General features: G+C 38.2%; 1 non-coding gene across 1 annotated transcript; it reads right to left on the reverse strand.

Annotated features, from left to right (window-relative positions):
- Positions 1 to 445: 445 nt before the first annotated feature.
- On the reverse strand, positions 446 to 552 carry LOC145056138 (small nucleolar RNA R71). Its single transcript, XR_013685673.1, has one exon. It is a non-coding gene; the product is annotated as a small nucleolar RNA R71 (small nucleolar RNA).
- Between the last annotated feature and the right edge of the window lie 6,718 nt (positions 553 to 7,270).

Here is a 7,270-nt window from a genome sequence, read left to right on the forward strand (position 1 = left end):
CTAGTTATGAGGTAGGAATCGAGGATGATTCAGAAGACGAATTCAAAAGAGAAGTAGAAGAAATGGCCAATATAGAGGAGATGGCGACGGAGGAGTACAAGTAGTGGATACGTAACGACAACGAGTTCGGTCTTGTACCACCCGAAATTCCAGCAGCCGCCAATTTCAAACTCAAGGGGCATATTCTCACTATGCTTAAGGATATTCCATTTTATGGGAAGGATTACAAAGATGTCTACAAGCATATTGAGGAAGTTTTGGACATTGCAAATTACATTAATGTTCCTAATGTTCCACACGAATCGGTGTTGTTGAGGATGCTTCCGGTAAATTTTAAAGGAGCAACAAAAGACTGGCTCAATCACTTCCACCTCGAGCCATTCGAACATGGGCCAACATTCGAGAATAATTCATTCAAGAGTTCATTACACCTTTAAGTGTTTCAAGGTCGAAGAAGAATATTGCTAACTTTCAACAAGAAAATGGTGGATCTTTATATAAAGCTTGGGAGATATATATGGGATTGCTAAGAAATTGCTCTTAACATGATCTCAATGTGCAGAAAGAAAATTCAAGATTCTCAGGGACCAATGACAAAGAAAAATCTCGCCACAATCAAGGAATTAATAGAAGAATTCGTGAAGCACTCTAGAGAGTACATTACAAGAGGTAAGGTAAGTAGCAATGGAGCTTCGGAGGAATTCACAGTGGTAGTGGCGAAACTCAATAATATGAACCGAAGGATGACCAAGATGGGTCAATCTATACATGTCAGACAAGTAGGGTGGGACAATTGTAGTATACCACACTTGAAAAAAGATTATGATTTAGATGAGAGTGGGAATCAAAAAGGCGTAAGTATGCTACTTGGGTGGTGATTGGCAAGATAAAGATCGGTGGAAGCCCAAGAACGAATGGATGCCTTATGATGAATACAAGAAGGAAAAAGAAGAAAAGTATCGGCAAATCGGATGAGGCTACTCCCAAAAAGAACAACCACCACCCGAGAACAAATCTGATTTTGATTCAATGCTTGCACGCTTTGTAACCATTTCTGAGAAAAGATATGACATGAATGATGCTACAATAAGAAACCAACATGTCGTGATTTCAAACATCGAGAATCAATTGGATCAATTAACCAACCTCATAAACAATCGGTTGCCACTTAAAAATCCAAATCCAAAACCGAAACCTCACGTCATGGCCATTTCCGCTAAGGAAGACACCATCTTCGAGACTCTATTGATCTTAAATGAATTAATTAAGTAGCCTATTCCACATCCAAAAGAAGACAAACAAATTGGCACCCAGTTTTATTGATGTAACGAGCTCTCTGTCACGGCGTAGCCTGAGCAAAATCACACACATGCTTATTTGGTCAAGACTTATTAGCCACCGTTACCATATCCTTCTCGATCAAGGGCACATCTATTGGAACTAGAGCATAAGAAATTCATCGACCAAGTAAAGGGAATTCCAATTAATATACCATTCAATAAAGCTATAGCTAAGATGCCCGGGTATGAAAAATTCTTTCAACATCTTCTCAACACTTGCCAACAACGAGAAAAGATGTCCAAGGTTGATCTTAATGAACCATTTTCAGCGGTTATAATGGAAGGAATACCAACAAACATGGGAGATCCTAGACGCCTCACTTTGCCCTGCGAGTTTGGAAATTCCATGAAGACATTTTCTTTAGCCGATTCGGGAGCCAGCATCAATTTGATGCCCTATTCTTTTTACCAAAAGCTTGAACTTCCATAATTGAATACCATAAGAATGTCGATCCATATGTCAAACCGTTCGATGACTTATCCTCGAGTCATAGTAGAAGATTTATTGGTAAAAATTGGAAAATTCATTTTTCCAATTGATTTTGTTGTCTTGGATATGAAAGAGGATGAAGATGTACCAATTATTGTTGGATGCCCACTACTCAATACCGTAAGAGCATTAATATATATTTGAGAATCCAAACTTATATTATGAAGTGGGAAAGAGGAGATTACATTCGGAGTTGATGAAAGGTCGAAGAACTCGAAGGCAAAGATGAAGTATTTCTTATGGATGGGGTACATGAAGATAATGAGCTTGAATAATTAGAACAATTAATGGAAGAAGAAGTACAAACTCAGGAAAAGCCAATACCAAAAGAAGAAATCAAACATACCAGGCCTAGAGCCTCAATTCCCATCACTTTTGAAGTTATTGATTTTACCACACCAAAAGCTCGAGTTGAAGAGAAATGTCAAGATAGCAAGGAGACAAAGCTTGACAAAATGGAAGTGGATATGAAGGAACCGGTTGAGGAGGAAAGGAAGAGCACAATAGATGAAAAATCGCAAGGAGTCAAAAGAAAACACGATGCATATGACAACCTAAGAAAGAAAGAGAATTTGAAGAAAGCTTATAGAAGACGGGTTGCGGCTTACAAAAGGAAATTCCTTGGGGGAGATTCTGATCCCAATTGGCATAACGTAGACAGGAAGGAGCCTATATTACGACTCTATCAAAAGTAGCGCTTCTCGGGAGGCAACCCGAGCTCAGTTTTCATTTTTATTTCCCTTTTTCTTTTTAGTTTATTTGATTTGTATTGTTCTATTTACTTCTTAGGATTAGTCATCTTTTGTTAAAATCAAGTTTGGGATCACAAAGTAAGTGGTAAGTTTTCTTTAAAGAAAATTAAATGGATTTTTAACATCCAGGACGTGGCCTTTTATTGCCACGATGTAACGCCCGTAGATCCGGGCTAGTCAATTTAGAGACGATAAGAATCAAAAATGACTTTTTGATGAAGATTATTTAGAAGAATTAATCTTAACCAAGTTGTAGTATATGTCACAAGGTTTCCGTGCATATAAAGAACGCCAAAATCCGAGTTATAACGAAGAAGTTATGACCTGTCGAAGTTTCGCGACAGAACCGGCATGACCTAGCGCGACCCAGCGCGACGTAAATAGTGAATTTAAGGTAGATAGATATCTATCCTTAGTGATCTAAACGAGATTCGAAGATATCTTCGATAGTAGTCCAACGATAAAAAGACAGACAAAAACGGAGTTCAGATGAAGGAGTTATGAATTTCGAACGGAGTTTTCCTGTCCCGGGCTACTAAAGATAATATATAAGTAATATATTTATAATATATTAAAAATAAATTCAAAATTAGCCAATGGAGTCTAAACGAGAGTTGTAGAGCATAATCTGACGTACACGTCGATATAAAGAACATCGAAAACGGAGTTCGTATGCGAAAGTTATGAATTTCTGAAGTTCGGGGCACGAACCCCAGAGCTGTGTCAGAGACCACGACGTGGCAAGCAGTGCCACGATGTGGCAGGTCTTCTGACACAACGCAACTTGCGATGACGCATGCAGTGATGACCAAGCCCACGACGTGGAAAAAGGTGTCACGATGTGGCAAGGGCCAGTTTTGCCCTATCAATAGATTTGAAGGGCCAGCCGAGTTTTTGCTCATTCTCTCATCTCTCACCCATATTACCTCGATTTACGTGCAAAGAAGTACCCCTGAAGCCCCGGTATCATCCTGAGACCCGAAGTGAGTCCCGAAGTCCGAAGATCCCGAGAAGAAAAGAGTTTCCGAGCCGAAGCTCTGCCCGCGAGAAACCTGGTGTGTGAAGTGATCCCGGTTTCACCGAAGAATACTACTTCTACAAGTCGTAGTGCTGTCCGATCATCTTCTGATCAAGTGAGTGTGTGGTAACTTTCTTCTAACACATAAATATTAAGTATTTTCTATGAAATACGTGCTATGTGTATAATATAAAGTTGTTTATATGCGTGGGTGTATAGTCCCTTTCATAAACACTATTTTAATACAAGTATTGTTTGAATGTATTAAGTATATGTTTGGTGTGAGTGTAGTTACTTTCTTCTAACACATAAGTATTAAGTATTTTCTACGATATACGTGTTATGTGTTTATATATTGTCGTTTATTTAAAATAAGCGTGGAATGGATGTTTTATATAGGTTTTAAATGAGTTAAACTGTATATGTATGTTATATCTACAAATATGTTGGGTAGAACATGGGTAGACGAATTAGTCGTTGTGTGATGACGGATGAGTTTGAGTATGAGACGAAGGATGAACCTTAGTAGCTATGGATTTAGTACTGTATAGATGAACCTTGGTAGCTATGGATTTAGTACCATATAGACAAACGTTCGTAGCTATGGATTTAGTACTGTTAGATAGACTATGGTAGCTATGGATTTAGTACTATTAGATAAACATTGGTAGCTATGGACTTAGTACCTACACCGGTAGCTATGGATTTAGTACTGTTAGATAAACATTGGTAGCTATGGACTTAGTACCTACACCGGTAGGTATGGATTTAGTACCCGATGAATGAACCATAGCAACTATGGAATTAGTGCTCTATGAAGGAGCCTTGGCAGCTATTGTCTTAGTGCCTAATAAAGAATCCTGGAAGCTATTGTCTTAGTGCCTATTACGGAGTGAACAAATAGATGATTCTTAGGGTAGACCCTTAAGAGTAAGGAAGATAATGGGGATGGGTAATTGGGTTGATTGTTTGATAATTATATATAATAATTATATTATTGTGGGTTGAAAACCCTATATGCTCACCAGGCTCCCAAGCCTGACCCACTCAGTTTAATGATATCACAGGTATCGATACGAAGCTGCTTTGCACTGAGAGATTAAAGGAGATGTAAATCACTACAGTAAATGAATGTATGTTCTGTGTATGCTTATGTGTCTATATCGGAACATGACATCCTGAGGTTTTATTATTTAATGAAAATACATTCTCTTTGAGAAATGTTTTGATAAGTTTTTATCATATCTTGTTTTGGGAACAAATTCCGCAACCGTTTTCTTTAAACGATTACTCTGATTTATAAAACAAAGCATAAACAAATCGGTCTTTTCTGGCCGAGAAATTGGGGATGTCACACACGACATTGGGATCCAAGAAAAACTTGATATTGTACTTAATATCAAAATTCACGACGTGACCATTAATGGTCACAACATGACATGGCGGGGACCAGACTCCACTTTTATCCTATACATAAACTTGTTGAACATTCTTTTCATTCTACCACTTACGAGGTAAAGAAGAGAAAAACCCCACCTTGGTCCCCACTTCGATTCTCAGTTAACCTCCCTTATTTCCTTCCTTTATTCCGTGTTTAATCGACATCCAAGGTAAGAATCTTTCATCTAATGCCTTTAATTTACTGATTTTGTGCAGTAAACCCCTAGGGTTCGATTTAGGGTTTTTTTTATGTAGAATTGATGAAATTTTCTATGAAATTGGGTTTGCAAGTATGAATAATTGCCTTGAGTTGACAATTAGACAGAACCCTTGGTGTTAATCGTCGTGGTTGTTTTTGGTGCCTTGGTTTCTTTATTTTTTGCAAAACCATGGGGCCTAAAAGAGCAAGTCAGCAAGAGGAAGGAGACATTGATGTCTCAAATCTTCACCCGCTTTATTAGTTCCCTGAATACATTTTGCATGATATCTTGAATAACTACACTAATCGGTTGGGTTGGTTGCATAACCGCGAGTTTGCTAATGCTCCTATCATCAATTGGTCTTGGTTGAGAGGAGTTAGAATTTTAGAAGAATTGGAGAAATATTGGACCAAAAGATACATTGGAATGGATTCACATTTACATGCAATGGTTAGCACAATATTTTCATAATCCAAGAACCAATATATAGTGAACTTTCAGTTGAACTCTTTTCTACGGTAAACTTTGAAGGGCGCATGGTGGACCCGACTTATGGGAGGGCTCTTGCATTTTGATTGGGGGAAGAGTACCGAGAGTGCAGTCTTGTGAAGTTTGCGAGAATAATGGGATTATACCCCAAAGAGGAATCGGGATCTCCATACTTTCCATTGTTTCTACCAGCTTGTCTTAGAAACTTTACCACCGGAACAATAGATGTCGAGTTTTGGAAGACAATTTCCAATTACGATTATAACTCAAGGGATGCTAGAGAGGGTCATATTCGGTCACCTATTTAGTGATTCCTAGATCGCCTCATCACTTACATGTTGGCTAGGTTTTTTGGAGATAAAGCAGTCAATTCAAGGGTTAGGATTCCTATTACCGGGGAGGGGGTGAGAGGGGGACATTTTTTTATAAGCTTGGCACGATCTTGGGTTGTGTTCGTACTATGACATGCTTTAAGGACACTAAACTCACCACTCAATTTTTGGGACTTGTATGTGTTGTAGTGAACTTAGGTGGAGTTTATGGTATACCCGCGGAAGATGAAGTGGTACCACTTGAGCAACCTGAAGAGCAACTGAGACCAAGGGGAAGAAGAAACATGTGAGTAAGGGGTGAAAGAGGACAACCGCAACAAAAAGATGTGCTGGTTGGAGGATTTCCAACCAACCCATTTCAAAGTCGGGTTGGTCATTATTTAGATAATATAAGAGGAGGTATAAACTATCAAAATCAAGCATTGGATGAGATATATTCACATTTTCACATCGAGTGCCCGCTCAACATGCCAACACAAGCACCTTACATACCAACATCATAAAAACTTTTGTCGCCCGGTAACTTTATGGTCAAAACTAGTGGAGCACGAGGGGATGAAGATGAAGAATGAATGATTATCCGTTTTAATTTTATTTCGTTATTTTTAGTTTCTATATTTGGTTTTATTTATTTTGGTGTGTTTAAATTTGTTTTATTTTTGTAAACGGATGGATGATATTTGTTTTCTTATTTCACTTCTAGGATTTCTTTGGTTTAATTTTAATCGCAGAGTTATTTATTTATCAAGAGAAAAAGTCGTGTGAGAGTTTAGCATCTAAAACCGAAGAGCACAACTTTTGATAAGTGTGGGTGTCATTCGAGTAAGGAAGAGAGTAAAGAGACGTTACAAAAGAAACTGAGATATTAAAATGGGTCTTAAGCAATTAAGAGCTAAAATGGAGGATTTACCATAAAAAAGAGCATATCTACAAAATTGCATTCTGTGACCCTCCAGTTTTCACGACGTGACGAACACTAGGTTAGGTCGTGATGAATATTTTGACACGATTTAGATCTAACGATCCTAGCTACCACACCTTGGTGCCTTACTTTCACGTCGTGGCGTTCCAAATGATCATGTTTTACATGTTCTTTGAATCGATCTCACGACGTGATTTCTACACTATCATGTCGTGACCACATAAGAGGGCATTATTTTGAAGTTTTTGAACCACACTTTTTCAAAGATGCTAGTCTTTGGTTCATTT

This window comes from Lactuca serriola, chromosome 5 (genome assembly GCF_051521515.1).
Source record: "Lactuca serriola cultivar US96UC23 chromosome 5, Lser_US96UC23_V15, whole genome shotgun sequence".
Classification (NCBI taxonomy): domain Eukaryota; kingdom Viridiplantae; phylum Streptophyta; class Magnoliopsida; order Asterales; family Asteraceae; genus Lactuca; species Lactuca serriola.